The 16,804-nt window shown below is 39.7% G+C and overlaps 1 protein-coding gene across 42 annotated transcripts in view; it reads right to left on the bottom strand.

Moving 5' to 3' along the window:
* LOC131149186 (pentatricopeptide repeat-containing protein At1g03560, mitochondrial) overlaps nt 1–16,804 on the bottom strand; it is a 47,479-nt gene that overhangs the window by 15,266 nt on the left and 15,409 nt on the right. For 16 of the 42 annotated variants that reach the window (XM_058099410.1, XM_058099378.1, XM_058099376.1 and 13 more), the window contains one exon: nt 10,141–10,371. The exons of 21 other annotated variants lie outside the window; for them this stretch is intronic. The gene's annotated coding sequence lies outside the window, so the exon portion shown is untranslated. Of the gene's footprint in view, nt 1–10,140; nt 10,372–16,804 lie in introns of those variants that run through there. 5 more of the 42 variants (XM_058099383.1, XM_058099391.1, XM_058099387.1 and 2 more) reach the window with 2 other exon arrangements.

Raw genomic sequence — 16,804 nt, 5'->3', positions numbered from 1 at the left:
AAGCAATGCTGCCCTCCTCCAATCTCCAATGAGGTCGGACAGCAAAAGACCCCCAAAAAATTCCCAAAGAGTGCACCACAAGGACGCTACGAAAGTCACTCTATCCCACAAAAGCCATAAGTATGTTGGTCAACCTTTAGAAATCCTAGCATTTCCATCTATCCACAAGGTCCAAAGGACAACAAAAACAGCTGCAGACCAAAGAGATCTGCCATTTGTGTTCTTTGCAAAAACCCTGAAATTAACCAATAAAAAATTTCTCGCTTTTCAAAGCCACCCACTTTTCCCCACCAGTGAAGAAAAAGCATTCAAAAACTACAATGCCACCTTGTAATGCACGAAAAGAATATCTCAAGACTAAGAGCCCTATACGGCCTTCCCCTCTGAAGAAAATCATGCATGTAATTTCTTTCCAAGATACTATCCAAACAAAATCTCGAATCTTCCCCAACATGACACGACCCTATTTTTGGCACATGATCGACCATGATTTCATCCAAATCCAAGGGAAGCACCAGGTCTAGGAAAGAATTTTTTTTGTTACAAAAGCAACATTTGAATACACATAAGAAGCCAATTAGAAGTGAGTATTCATTAAAACACAAAATACAAACATATATTTCACGAAGCAACAAAAGAGGTTTACTATCATTGGCAAGCTCTTTGCATTGGGTTGTACTTTACGTACAATATTTTCACACTTCTTAGACTAAACACATGACCACCAACAAAATGCATGCTTATTGTCTCTCATATAAGCCCCTCCTACCACTAATAAGTCAAATGGAATTTCCAATATCAATTGACACAACTCAAATTAATGAATAACATGGATACTATGAACTTGTTTAAAGCAAAACAAAGCAAAGTCATGCTAATTTATCAAAGTAGTTTAAATTTACCATGGCCTAAAGGGTATAGTTATCAAATGAATACACTTCAAATTTGTTTCTAAACAAGAATGAACCCGACAATTTTAATGCAAAAATAACAGCAACTAATTCCAAGTCATGGATTGGATAATTGTGTTTTTGAGGCTTTAATTGCTGTGATTCATACACAACCACCTTTTCCTTTTGAAACAAAACAAACATCCCAATCTATTCAAGGAAGCATCCATATATACTGCATAACTATAGTCGTTATTTCGAAGAGTTAGTGTTGGAGTTGTTGTCAATCGATGTTTACTTCTTGAAATACTCTTTCACATTCTTCACCCCACACAAATTTTTTTCCCTTTCCATGTCATCTTAGTAAATGGTATGGCTATTCTAGAATAATTCTGCACAAAGTTGCGATAATAATTTGCCAAACCCATAGAACTATGAATTTTTGCCTATTTTAGGGGTTTCCCAACTCAGTGCAGCCTCAACTTAAGAAGAATCAATAGATGATCCATCTTTGGTTATGATATGACCCAAAATTTTCACAACAGTTGTCCATAACTAACATTTTTTCTCATTTAGCATATAACTATTGCTCCTGTAATGTTTGTTAAACCAATCATAACTGTTGCTCATGCTCTTCTTGAGTCTTTGTGGTAACCACTATTATGTGCCTTGTGGGGGCAGGTGACAGCCCAGAACTGAGGTCCTTGGGGTGGGGAGGAGTCCCACATCGCTCGAGGAGGTGAAGGTGCCTTGAATTGTACAGGCATGGGACCCCTCTTCTATTTGGGCACCTTTTATGGAAGCAAAAAATCTTGAGGGGTTCACTACCAAAGCAGAAAATACCTACACAATGTGAGTGGGTTGTCACAGAGCACCTTAGCCCTTCAAAGAATGTGTTTACAAGGAAAAAGATTTGGAGTGTGGGTTTTCAAAAGGTAAGAGAGGAAATATTGGAAGTAAACATACTTGAGGACCAAAGTCAAACTGAGTCACCCGAATCAGACCAGGTTAATGCTGGTTTGCAAAAGAAAAAAAAAAAAAAGGGTTCTCTAGCCTACCCAAACCGGTGTAGTGACCAGTTTCGATCTGACTGTATTGGACCGGCTAGTCTGGTCCAAGTTTTAAAACCATGTCTCACACTCTGTCATCTTCAATAGAAGAGGGAATTTGCCAATCCAACAAGAAAATAAGAATAATGAGCTCATCAACCTCTCTCTCATTTCTTTAAGGAAATAGCGTTTACAGTTGGCCTCTAGGGTTCCAGCTTAATACACAAATTCCTATAAAAATTGCAAACATCTTTTTTAGTAGCCCCCTCCTCTACTAAGAGCTTACCTTCCTCTTCAATTTTTGTCATCAAGCTGTATCTTCAACGCACGTTAGCAACTTGGTGGAAAAAATTAGTGTTCTTGTCTTTAGCCTTCAACCATAGGGCCTTAGAATCTAGATTTTTGCCTCCAAGATATTTCCTCCATAGTGATGGCCACGACAAGGGGTTTTATAACGGCAATGCTTTTGGATTGATTCTTAGAATTCAAGCTCCTTTAAGTCATTCAAGATCTCATTCTTCTTTAGGTTAGTGTTACCAAAGACATTTTTGTTCCACCACTTCAATTTCTCTTTCAATAATATTAATTTAGACGCAATCACAAAGTTGCCTTTCCCTACAATCTGCATGGAATGCCACCAAATCTTGATCAAATCACCAAAACCTTCATAATTAAACCACATGTTCTTGAAACAAAAAGGGGTTGGACCCCACTTGATTCCTCCCATGTCAAGTAAGATTTCCTCAATGTTGAAGTGTTACTTTCTCCACATCTGTGAGTCACGATGATGCTCAAAGTCAAACCCCCTTACCACAACCTTGCTACTTCCTTTTGTCGTCTTCCTTCACCGCAACAATGGAGGTTCTCTGCCCTTGCTTCTACTTGAACTAGAGATCCCTTTCGACCTCGTTTTCTTGAATGCACGACCTCAAATTCTCTCTCCCCTTGCCACAAGCCTCCCCTTGCCACAAGCCTTGTTCTCTCATAATACTCATTTAGGCATGACTCCCCTCACACTCAAGCAAGCTTCTCCCTCCCTCAAGCCTTAGTCGAGCAATCCTCTAGTCCTCTCATCTTGGGCTCTCCTCTTCAACCTTTCTCTCCAGCTTTTTGATACTTGCTTGCTTCTAATTGGTCAACTATGTGCTTCTCCTTACTCCCCAATCTTGCTAGCTCCTTCCTAGTCCCGTGATCTGCTTGCTTCCCTGGCTTGGTTTCTGTTTGCTACCTATCTTGTCATGATGTCAAGGGACGCGAAGTGCACTATGGTGGTCAAAAGGAAGTCTTTCGACCTAGTCTTAGAAGGGGGAAGTTCCAATTTGCTTAGAATCATAGAATACCACAAAGAAAGAAGGATCTCCATCTTCCTACCGTTGGCAAATTTCAAATGGTTTCTTGAATCTTAGGAAGAATTATGGGCTCTAAAATAATCCGTGCCCCAAGCTAATTATTGGTTTCGTTGAACAGGGAGCAAGGATAGAACCCTCACTTTGAAGTTGAACTCAAACAAGTATGGGAACACCCTGCCCTCACGAAGACCAATACAGGTGGTTGGAGAACACCCTTGCCTTTTTCAAAGGGGTTTGAATCCACGGGATGGATGAAGATCTCCTCCTCCGCAGCTGAGTTGTGACACCGTGCTTTCTCTCCCACAAGGAAAGGCCCAACATCTCAAGTCTTTCAGAAGGAGGAGAAGAAGCTAACTGCCTCCTCTATGGATTTGAACACAATTCTCAATAGTATAGCTCTTGTGTGCCCTTTCCCTTGTTGTGCCAAGCCTTTGTATCTTTTACAAAGTGGTGGCTTGACACCTAACCCATAGGTAGTGGGGAAGAGAAGAAAGCGCTTATGATCCTTTGCGAGTGTGGTGGTGGAGAAGAGCAGTGTTGCAGGTGACTCTCTGGATTTCCTTAAGCTTGATAAAGGCAATCCTAAAACCTTTGTCTTGTTTAAGGATGTTGATGTGGGCCTTAACTTGGGCCTTGGAGCTATAGATAAGGGGACCTTTTTCGACCTTGCAAGCCTACTTGACTGCTCAAAGTCCCATCCCAACTCTTTTTCTCCCTTTAAGCTACATGATGGTCCTTTGGAAGCTTAAAAAAGCTAGTCCACTTTAGGAAGGTTGTCCACCCTACAAGACTTCCCCTTGCAAGGAACTGCAACTCAGGAGAAGATGGTTTTGGAAAGGGAACCTCCTAATTCTCCAAATGATGCTAGAAAACTAGCCCTTGTCCAAGCCCCTAATTTTAAGGATTTGGTTGATAGGCCTAATTTTGAAACTTTGAATGACTTGGACTCAGATGGCACTCAAAAACAAGTATCTGTTTGGGTCCTTCAGAAGTTGAAATTGGTAAACAAAACCATAGGCGTGTCCTTTGAAGGGTTTGAGGATAGAGCCTTATTGTTGTTTGAGGATATTGAAAGAAAGAGAAAAGAGGGAATGGGAAGCAATCACAAAAACCTGAGGGAAGTATCAAAAAAGTTGGATACCAAAAGGGAATTAAAGCTGTTGGACTGCACAGTGAATTGTGGAAAAATAGGAGGATGCTTAAAAATGGGAAAGGCATGCAGCAGCAGAAGCCTTTGTGTTAAATCATGTTAAGAAAAATCATTTCCTAGAATGTGAGGGGTCTCAATGATAAAGCTAAAAGGAGCGTAATCAAGTCCTTTCTTAAAGGTTGGAGGCGTGACGTGGTGTGCTTGCGAGAAACTGAGGTGGAGACGATGAAGCATCTCTCTATCAATAAACTCTAGGGCCGAGAAACCTATGATTGGATATCCCTTGGAGCAGTAAGTAGCTTAGGGGGTATTCTAGTCTTGTGGAAGCCTAGTGTTGTGGAATTGTTGGACCACTCCATAAACTCCTTCTCAATCTCTTGTTTGTTCAAAAACATGAACAATAAATTTCAATGGATTTTCACAAAGGTGTATGGCCCAGGTGAATGACCCCCCAGGTCTTTTTTTATGGAATGACCTCTTAAGGATAAGAAGTAGATGAGATGCTCCTTGGATTATTGGAGGTGATTTCAATATGATTGCGTATCCGCATGAAAGAAGTGGGGAGAACCTTGAAGCCAATAGCATGAGAGAATTCCTTGACTTTATCAATGTGAATACCCTTATTGATCTACGTGTCATTGTTAGCAACTTCACTTGGTCCAACTCTAGGGAGTCTCCTTCCTTTTCAAAAATCGATAAATTCCTACTTTTAGTTGAATTGGAACTTCATTTTCTTCACATGATTCAGAGTATACTTCCTAGGACCATCTCAAAACATTTCCTCATATCCCTTGACATAAGGAGAGTTAAATGGCAGCTAACCCACTTTCGATTTGAGAATATGTGGTTAAAGCATGATGGTTTCGAAGAGTTAGTGAAAATTTGGTGGTCTTCTATTATAGTCACAAGGAAGGCTAGTTTTGTGCTTGTCTCAAAGTTGAAAGGAATAAAAGAAAAGCTTAAGATTTGGAACAGAAACACCTTTGGGAATGTCCAAGTGAAGAAGATTATTATCCTTAATGGCATCAAAGAGTTCCACGGGCAAGAATTAATCTAGGATTTTAATGATGATCAAAGAGCTAAACGAGTTATGCTTAAGAATGAATTGTAAGAGGTTATTAATCTTGGAAAGATATCTTGAAGGCAAAAAACCAGAGCTCTATGGCTCAAATAGAGGTGACAAACGGGTTAACAGGTCGGGTTTGGGCGGGTCATAAACGGGTTCAGATTCGGGTTCAAGTTGACTCGTTTATTAATGGATGACTACTATGTAAACCCGAACCTGCCTATTTAATAAAAGGGTCACCCGTTTAAAAAATATAATTAATTATTTTTAAAAAATTTAAACATTTTATATAAAATGACATTTTTTTAAAAAAAATACTCCTTTTTATTTATTAATATCAAAATAAAAAGAACATAAAATGTAAAAAATAATACATCTCTTTAATTAATAATTTAAAAAAAATGTATAATTAAAAAAAAAAAAAAACACCTATATAAACAATAAATTATATTAAAGGAAGAAAGGTATGCAACAACAAAAAGAAGACATTGGAAAGCAAGGAATACCACTCTACTACTGCTCCCAGACTAGAAATAGAGAGGAGAGAGAAAGAGAGGGGTGCATTTTTACAAATTCCATATTCTCTGAATCCCCCAAGAGCCAAAGAAATCAACGAAGACAAAAGGAACCCTTGCATTGTTGCCAACGCAGCCGCCAGCCATGGAGAATTCCTTAAAGACGAGCTTTAATTCCACTTGACCCACTCTGCAACAAAACCCTAGAGCAATAGATTGAGTCTCTCCTCTCTCGCGGTTGAGTCTCTCCTCTCTCTCTCTCTCTCTCTCTCTCTCTCTCTCTCTCTCTCTATGAAGAATCAGAGACAATAAATGCAGCGTCATATCAAAATTTCAACTATAATGGTTGTACAACAGTACAAGTAAATGTGTTTGTGCCACTACCGTTGTAGAAGAAGAAGAGGAAGAAGAAAAAAGAGTGGGAAAAGGAAGGAGGAGGGAAGTGAAAAGGAAGGAATCTGGATCGGATCGCAGATCTAGAAGTGGGGACTCCTAGTATGGAGTTGCAGGAGTCCGAGTGAGAAGAGCTGAGGAAGGAAGCTCAGAAGATTGGGGGTACTATCAAAGTATTGTGTGAATGGCCGAATAGTTTGGCCTTGAGTTCTGTATATTATATAGACTTTACAAGAATGCTATACATGGAAAGTAAATAAGTTCCAGCATGATTCTAGCCCTATACATGTAAACTATAATCTGTCAAGCCCTATATATGTAAACTATAATCTGTCAAAAATATATGCTAACTGTATAGAATAATTAATGGAAAAATAAGGAAATAATTGTGGGCTGAAATGAGGAAAGAAATCTTTTGTTGATTGCTGTTCCGTTGACAGCCCCCTTCAAATTGATGCAGGTTGATCAACAAGCATCAATTTTCTACATAGGAAGCAATGTCGATGACGAGTGAGAGCCTTGGTGAAGATATCAGCAATTTGTAATTCAGTAGAAATATGTGGAAGAGTGATAACATGAGCTTCAAATGCTTTACAGATAGAGTGACAATTGACTTCAATATGCTTCATTCGCTCATGATAGAAAAGATTGGTCGTGATCTGGATAGCACTCATATTATCAGCATGTAGAGATGTAGGATCAGTCATTGAAAAATCTAACTTAGCAAGCAAATCTCGAAGCCAAAAAATTTCAGAACAAGCAAGAGACATCTCGCAGCATTCAGATTCCATCAATGACTTAGAAACTCTGTCTTGCTTCTTACTCTTCCAAGAGATCAATGCATCGCCTAGGAACACATACCAACTAGCAATGGAGCGACGTGTATCCGCACAACCAACCCAATCAGCATCGCTATAAGCAGCAAGGTGAGTAGAATTGTCTACAGGGATGAATAAACCACAGGCAGAAGTGCTTGAACAAAGCATATGATCCTACGGACAGCAGCAAAATGAAGATGACGAGGAGTCTGAAGAAACTGGCTGACTTGCTGTACAACAAAAGAAATGTCAAGTCTAGTAATGGTGAGATAGACAATACTACGATGGTCTTAAATTTCCATGAAATTGTCGAAATTTCCACCGAAATTTCCGATTTCCGTCACCCTCAAAATCAAAATGGCAGTCAATTTCCGTCTTGCATAATTTTCATCGAAATCTCATGACTCATCCGAAATTTATCGAAATCTCGAAATTTTAGCAAAACTTGTCGAAATTTTAACTATACGATGAAATTTCGTCAGAATTCAAATGAAAAATTTAGGAGTGAAATGAAATTTCTATCTTGATTTATTTTATCAAAACAAAAGATTATTACAAGTGCTTTTGAAATTATATGAAAAAATAAACTTATAGTAACATTTTATTTAACCATTCATGTCTAAATTATCATTATTTGTATAATAAATAACATTTAAATGATTTATGAATTTTATTTGTATTAACTAAATATGTTCAATGTATATTATCTTACAAATATGTTGGATACACATACTATTTTACAACTTTCCATCTCATACAAAACATAGATGTATTAATTTGTAATATATTAGTCCTAAAACTTTTATTATTATGTTTGTTAATCATTTCTAAAGTTTCACAAAGAATTTCATATTTTACTACTAATTTCTGTTATTTTTTCAATACTTTTGGAGCTTCGAAATTTGAGTCGAAATCGAAATTTAAGACCTTGAATACTACCCCACCAACTTCCGGTATAAACTGGGATCAGAAAGTAAGTCACCCTCTTTGCGAAGCTTGACATTTAATTCCATGGGAGTATCAACAGAAGTACCCTCCTGAAGGCCAACTGTAGCCACCAAGTCACTAACATACTTATGTTGATTGAGTGAAACACCAGAGGGATTACGATGCACCTCAAGACCAAGAAAATATGTGAGAGATCCAAGATCTTTCATATGAAAGGACTCTGAGAGATGAGTATTGAGCTGAGCAAGTAAAGCAGAATCAGAACCAGTAATCACAATATTATCAACATAAACCAAAAGAACAACAATACCCATGTCTGATTTCCGAAGAAACAATGAAGTGTCATACTTGCTCTGCTTGCATGAAAATTGTAATAAAGTGGTGCAGAATTTATCAAAACGGACCCTCAAAGCTTGTTTGAGACCATAAAAAGAGTGACAAAGCTTACACACATGTGAAGTCGGAAAGGGAAGCAAGCCCTAGGGTGGCTTCATATAAATACACTCTTTAAGATCCCTATGAAGAAAAGCATTCTTGACATCCATTTGATGTAGTGGCCAATCACTGGAAGCAACAATAGCCAGAATCGTACGAACAGTAGTCATCTTAGCCACAGGAGCAAAGAAGGTCTCTACATAATTGACACCATATTCTTGATTATTTCCAAGTGCAACAAGGCGAACTTTGTAACGATCCAGACTTCCATCAGATCAGACCTTGACTGAGTAAACTCATTTGCAACCCAGAGGAACAATGGTGCGAGGACAAGGCTCAATGTCCCAGGTATGATTGGCCTCTAGAGCGGCAATTTCTTCCTGCATAGCTTGTCGCCAACAATCATGTTTGGCAGCGTGTGAGTAGGATGTGGGAAAATCTAAATTGGGCAAAGCAGCAATAAGAGCTGAAACAGAATTGCCAAAACTGGAAGAGGGAAACCCATACCTATCTGGGGGTATAATCACTCGAGAAGAGCGACGTACCAAAGGTTTTGGAAGTGTTGCAACTGACTAAATCTGGAGCATGGTAGGATCAGATATCAGATGAGCCACCGGAAGAGACTATGGGTGGGAGCATCGCATATACACACTACCTGGTTTAAAACAAGAAATAACTTGATGAGGAGCCGATAACTGCTCCTCAAAGGATGGAAGAATCACAGTAGAATAGGAAGGTATAGAAGACACAGGAAAGAAATGTTGATTTTCAAAGAAAACAACAGTCCTAGAAATGCGTGTACGATGTAATGTAAGATCATAGCAAACAAATCCCTTTTTGACACACATTATATCCCAAGAATGCACATCGAACAGATTGAGCAGATAATTTATGTCGCTCATCAGGAGGTAAATAAACAAAACATACACAACCAAAGGTACAGAGGTTATCATAACTAGGTTACTTAGCAAATAAGCGGAAATAGGGAGACTCCATGAGTAGGACTTAAGAAGGTAAACGATTAATCAAGTAAGTAGCAATTTTCAGAGCCTCGACCCAAAACATGGATGGAACAGAGGATTCCAGCAAGAGAGTACGTACCACATCTAGGAGATGACGCTTTTTGTGTTCGGCTACTCCATTAAGTTAGGGAGTTGCAGGACATGAACGTTGATGAATAATACCTTTAGAAGCCAAAAATTCCTAAAATTTAGTAGACAAATATTTACCACTAGAATCTGTGCATAATGTCTTAATAGAAGCAGAAAATTGATTGTCAACATACGCTAAAAACTCAGTGAAAATACGAAAAACTTCAGATTTAGAGCGAAGAAAGTAGACCCAAGTAAATCTACCATGATCTTCAATGAAAGTCACATTAAATTTAAATTTTTCATGTGAATTAAGCGGGGAAGGTCCCCAAACATCACTATGGATAAGATCAAAGCATTGAGAAGCTCTACTAACATGCAAAGGGAAAGGAAGAGTTTTGCTTTTACCAAGTTTGCAAGAAGCACACTCAAGAGATAAAGAAGAACGATCTTTATTACAAAGTAAACTAGAGTTCAATATATGAGATAAGATCTAAGTATTGGGATGGCCTAAACGACGATGCCACACCATACTAAGATTTGAAACATTATTACAAGCAAAAGACTTAATAAAAGAAATTGGAGAAAGTGCTAAAACATGCAAAAGTAGTGGAAACAAGCACCCCACTTTAGGTCCCTTCGCGATCAGCTCCCAAGTTACCTGGTCCTGCACAACACAACCATCACCAGAAAAATTAACAGCACAATTGTTATCAACTAATTGACCAACAGAAATAAGATTCATGGAAAGCTGAGGAGCAAGAAACACATCAGTGAACTTAGAAAAGGCATCTCTGACAACAACTATTGGCAAAGAACTACCATTGGTAGTCTGAATGGCAGATAGACCGACGTAGGGCCGAACATGACACAAAGTAGAGGGATTATTTGTCATGTGATTAGAGGCACCCGAGTCCACAAACCAGAGTTTAGTAGAATTGTTACCTTGGAGCCCCATTGTTGATAATGCTGAAATTAGCATCTGTTGCACCATTTCAAGTGTGCAATAATTCACTGTAGTAGGTGCAGGAACAAAGGAGTCACCTGAAGAAGATCCAAGGGCCACAAAAGTCACTGTGGGGGGCACAATAACAAAATTCTAAAATGCCTAGGCCTGACGATTCTGCGGGCGGATACGACAGTCTTTGATAATGTGGCCCTTCTTGCAATAAGAGCAGTATTTCTTGGAACAATTAGCAGCAATATGCCCAAATTCTTTGCACCAAAAACACTGCAAGGTGCTAGAATGCGTAGGCAGTCCTCGTCGTTGAGCAACATAAGCTACAGGGACGGACCCTGAACTACCATGAGATTGTGCTAGAGTAACTTAAATACTAAGTCGTTGTTCTTCACGAAGTAACTCACCAAAACAAACATCAAGAGAAGGAACAAGAGAGCGATTCAACAAAGAAGAGCGAACAAATTCATACTCAAGGCAGAGTTTCATAAGAAATTGATCACAACGACTAGTCTCATGAAGACGTTAATTAATGGGAAGAGAGGCAACAGGAACATCCGCAGTAACCAGATCAGAACATTCGTTCCAAAGAGTTAGAAACTCTGAATAATAGTCTTGGAGAGAGCGATTGTCAAGGTGAAACATGGCAATCGCATGCTCAAACTGAAAACGACGGGCGGAGTTATCTTGATGATGTACTGTTTTTAGATAAGTCCTCACGGATTGAGCGGTGCGATAAGGCTGCAAGTTGGGAATAATATGTGGCTCAATCGAACCAAGAAGCCAAGACATAATCCGAGCATCAAGCACAGCCCATGAAGGACAAGTCGTTGAATCCTTGGCATCAAGCACAGCCCATGAAGGACAAGCCGCTGAATCCTTGAATTTATCAGGATTTGGTGCACAATCCGTGCCATCAATATGACCCCAAAGATCTCTTCCCTTAAGGAAAAGTTCAAATTGATAAGCCCACGTGGAAAAATTGTTGCCCGTAAACTTGGCACACACAGGTGCAGAGTCCATGCTAAATAAAGGAGAAAATCGAGAAGCCCAAAAAAAAAACTATGCTGAAAGTAAAAAATACTACCAGAAAATCGAGAAGCCCAAAAATTAATCAACGCAGGCACAAAGAAAACCAAGATCAACTTGCCCGCACTAAAAAATAAATCCTGAACCAAGAAACCTGCTGTGCCAAAAATCACAAGGACAGAAAAGCAACAAAAACAGCAACAAAAAACCTACTGTGCCGAGAATCCCAAGGATAGAAAAGCACTAGAAACAACAACAGAAAGTTGTTCCGCTCAACATGCTTGTACTAAAAATAAATTGCAAACCAAGAAACCTACTGTGCCGAGAATCACAAGGAGAAGCACCCGAACAGCAACAAGAAGCTGTTCCGACAGCTACTCGATCACAAAAATACCAAAAAACATAGGACCAAAAATTCCATAAGAGAATAGACCCACGACAGCCACAGAAACAAGAGACACCTCCGAAACCAAGAAGACAAAAAAATTCGAGGAGAAAAAAAAATTAGTAGTCGGCTTGCTCTAATAACATGTCAAAGTATTGTGTGAATGGCCGAATAGTTTGGCCTTGAATTCTGTATTATATAGACTTTACAAGAATGCTATACATGGAAAGTAAATAAGTTCCAACATGATTCTAGCCTTATACATGTAAACTATAATCTGTCAAGCCCAATACACGTAAACTATAATTTATCAAAAATATATGTTAATTGTACAGAATAATTAATGGAGAAATAAGGAAATAATTGTGGGCTGAAATAAGGAAAGAAATCTTTTTATGTTTGCTGTTCCGTTGACAAGTATAGCCGCTAAGAGCCTGCAACGGGCCAACGGGCGACAGGCACTGAGAATGAGAACTGGCCATCTCCCATTTGGGTGTCTCTGTGAGGTCCTGAGGGCTCATGCTGAGAGTGAGGATGATCTCGGATCCGGAGATGGGTAGCCAGGGACCAGGGTAGGGTTTCATTTATAATGTATATATATAATAAGTTAAACAGGTCACCCGACGGGCACACAACCCGAACCCTTCTAACCTATTTAATAAACGAATCAGGTCTAAGTTGATCCGTTTATAAACAGGTCAACTTGTATTAAAACCAAACCCGATTTAAATGGGCGAGTCACGGGTTGCCGGTCGGGTTTCGACCCGTTTTGCTGCCCCTAGGCTCAAAGAGGGGGGCCGTAATACAAAATTCTTTCATCGGACAACAAATGCTCACCGTAGAAATAACACCCTTTCAAGCATTGAAATTGGGGAGTCACCTTCACCAGGGAAGATGACTTCAGAAAAAATATTTTTGAGTTTTATAAAGACCTCTACACCAAATAGTCTTGGAGACCTACAGTGGGTGGCATCAATTTCAGACCCCTCAGTTCTTCCACTACAGAGTGGCTTGAAAGATCTTTTGAAGACACAGAACTACTCCAAGCTATTAAAAATTGCAATAAGGATAAAGCGCCTGGGCCAAATGGTTTCTCCTTGGCTTTCTTTTAGGCTAACTAGAGCCTCCTCAAACGTGATTTGTTGAACATGTTCAAGGAATTCCATGTTTAGGAAAATTTGTCAAGTTCATAAATAACACCTCTGTAACTCTGGTTCCAAAGAAAGTTGGGGCTACTAGCATCAAAGATTTCCGCCCCATTAGCTTGGTGGGAAGCATTTATAAAATCATTGCCAAAGTACTTGCTAAAAGGTTCAAAAAGTAATACCGGAAGTCATAGATTAGTATCAACATGATTTTTTGTCTGGATGACAGATTATGGATGTTGCCCTTATTGCTAATGAAGAGGTGGATGCCTATCTAAAGGAGGAGAAAGGGGGAATAGTGTGTAAACTAGATATAGAGAAAGTAATCGACCATGTCAACTAGAATTTCCTTCTTTATCTCCTTCAGAAAATGGGCTTTGGTGAGCTTTGGTGTTGTTGGATTGCTCCATGTGTCAAAACCCCAAGTTTCTCATTAATGATTAATAGTTTCCCTTGTTATTTCTTTCACTACTCCAAAGGCTTGAGACAAGGAGATCCCTTATCCCCTTTTTTTATTTTGTTTATGGAGGTGCTTAGCCTCATGCTGATGAAAGCTACAAAAAGAGGGATATTTAGAGATCTCAAGGTGGGCAGAAATGGAAGGATTACAGATGTTTCTTATCTTCTTTTTGCAGATGATGCTATAATTTTTTGTGAAGATGATCCCCTTCACATCCTCAACCTCCAATGCATTTTGTTAGGGTTTGAGTCCATATAAAACCTAAAAGTGAACCTTGGCAAAAATGAGCTTATTACAATTAGGGAGAACACCAAGGGAGACTTTCCTTGCTAGCCTCTTGGGTTGCAAGATGGGAACCTATAACATTAAATATCTCGATCTCCCACTCAGAGCCAAATTCAAAGATAAAGGAGTCCGAGACCCTATTATTGAAAAGTTTAAAAAGAGATTGGCGGGATGGAAAAGAAATTTCTCATCAAAAGGAGGCAAACTCACTCTTATCAAAAGCATTTTGACAAGTATTCCAATTTACTTCATATCTTTGCTTCCCTTACCAATCTCAATCACTAGGAAATTGGAGGGAATTCAAAGAAGATTTCTTTGGGTAAGCTTAGTGGGGGGGAGTGTAAATACCACCTTGTTAGATGGGGAGTGGTCAAAAAACCCGTTTCAAGAGGTTTGAGGTTGAAATCCCTTCTCACTTTCAATAAAGCCCTCCTTGAGAAGTGGTTACGGAGGTTCATGAAGGTGAAAGACCACTTTTGGTGGAATATTATTATTTGGGCAAAAGCCACTCACCTCCCTTGAGGTTTGCCACTTTGCCCAAAAGACAAAGACCTCCCCTAAGGTTTGAAAAATGCCACAATCCTCCCCTCACATTTGGATCCTAGGACACTCACACACCCCCTTTCAATAATGGATGCTTAACACTATTAAAAAAAAATTAATAAGACAAATTTGCCTTTCAAAAATCAGGGCTACTCATTCACACACATACATGTTGTTCATCTACTATTCGTCATGCATCAACCACAATAGCAGTAGCACCCCTGCCTCGAAGCTCTCCAACACCAAGTTCCACCCCGTATGTGTCAAGAACGCCCCCACCGCCGAGTGCAAATGCACTTTCTCTTGTAGACACCACTTCGCTATCATCCCCTTCTCCTTCACCTCCTCTGCGAAGTTCTCGGGCAATATCACCATCTCGCTTATCACCACATCTGGCCGCAGAGCTCGTGAAAGAGGACTAGTTGGTTTCGCGCAGTTCTAGGCGATGAGGTTGAGGGGTCCGATGGTGTAGATGTGGGGGAACTTGGAAACAAGGGCATGCAGGACTTTGGACTCGAAGTCCTTGAAGGTTCTGATGATGATGGTGGTTGGTAGAGGCTAGATTCGAGGGGATTATCAATAGGAGGCTTATGCGGTGAGGCAGTGACAACAATATTGATGGTTGAGTTAGTTGGTAAACAGCGTCGGCGACTAGAGATAGCTAACCCCACCATCTGTCTTGATTCCCAAAGAGCTGTTGTTCCAAACAAGAATGTAGTCAAGTGGCAACTTCAAAGCTCCACCGCCGGTGGCAGCTTCAGAGCTCCACCGCCGGGAGCAACATCCTTGGCAATGAGAACCCCACTCGCAAAGAGAGTTTTTGTTGGGTTGGGCGTTGAAGCAGAGCATGAAGAATCTGTTGGCAGCCAAGGCCGGCAATGGGTTGAAGAATGTAGCACCAAGATCGTCGGGACCACCTTCGAGAGTAGCCCAAACTTTACTGAAAGATGAAATTTTACGCACTTGCAGCCCTCCTCCCAAATCAATGGTTCCATTTGGAAAACCTACCCCTATAACTCAAATCAGAAAGAACTTAATCACTTCAGTTTAGAAAAAATTTTAAAATTAGAAAGATTCATAGAGAGAGAGAAAGAGAGAGAGAGAGAGAATGTGATTGCATGGTGCATGGTGGTGGTGATGGTACCAGGTGGCCATTTGGGTAATGGAGAAGGAACCTGGAATGGAGCATTAATGGGCAAATTTGCCCTATTAATTTTTTTTTTAACGATGTTAAGCATTTGTTATTGGAAGGGGGTGTGAGTGTCCAAGGATCCAAATGTGAGGAGAGGTCAATGGCATTTTTCAAACCTCAGGGGAGATCCTTGTCTTTTTGGCAAATCTCAAGGGAGGTAAGTGTCTTCTGCCCCTATTGTTTCTAAATATGAGCTAGAGCACAATGATTGGACAACACACAATGGAAGAGGTAACTATGGAGTGGGTGTTTGGAAATTCATCAGGAGATGATGGGATGATTTTTTTCAATTTGTGACATTTCAAGTGGGGAATAGGGCCAATGTTTACTCTTGGCATGATTTGTGGCACAAGAACCGTAATCTTAAAGCTTGTGAGAAAAATGCCCTTATTAGTCATCATCTCCAAATCACTAATCAAGGAATTTTTTTGGGACATTCCTTTTACAAGGACTGTGGCAGATTGGGAACTTCACACCCTCTAAATTCTACAAATTTCTATACAACTTATGTAACCAAAACATCCTCAATGAGACAAAATGGGCTTTGGACAAAAATGGTGTTTTCTCCGTTAAATCTTTCTATTAGTAGCTCTCACCGTTGGAAACAAATTGAAATAACTTCCCTTGGATTCACATTTGGAGGGCAGCAACCCATTTAAAGGTTGCCTTTTTTGCTTGGGAATCCGTACATGGAAATATTTTAACCCTCCAAAATCAGCAGAAAATAGGACTTACAATCAAAAATCGGAGTTTTCTCTATATGGCTAATGCAGAATTCAGTTAACCACATACTTCTCCATCGCCCCTGGACAAGAAACATATGAAACTTAGCTCTTTCCTTGATTGGCAGCAATGGGTTATAGCAAATTCAGTTGGAGAGGGGATTTGGGCTTGAAAAGGCATCAAAGCTACAAAGGAGAAGTAAAACGCTTTGAACCTCATCCCTTTTGCCATTTTTTGGTGGGCTTGGAAAGAAATAAATAAGAGAGCCTTCGAGGATTCATCTACTTTGCTTCAAACCTACAAAGCCCAACGGATTACAACTATCTCCAGTTGGCTTTTTGTAATCCTTGATGTTTGCAACACTCTACAGGGTGGTTGAT

The sequence above is a fragment of the Malania oleifera genome, chromosome 2, assembly GCF_029873635.1.
Source record: "Malania oleifera isolate guangnan ecotype guangnan chromosome 2, ASM2987363v1, whole genome shotgun sequence".
In the NCBI taxonomy this organism is placed as follows: Eukaryota; Viridiplantae; Streptophyta; class Magnoliopsida; order Santalales; family Ximeniaceae; genus Malania; species Malania oleifera.
This window is presented reverse-complemented; position numbering and strand designations above follow the sequence as displayed.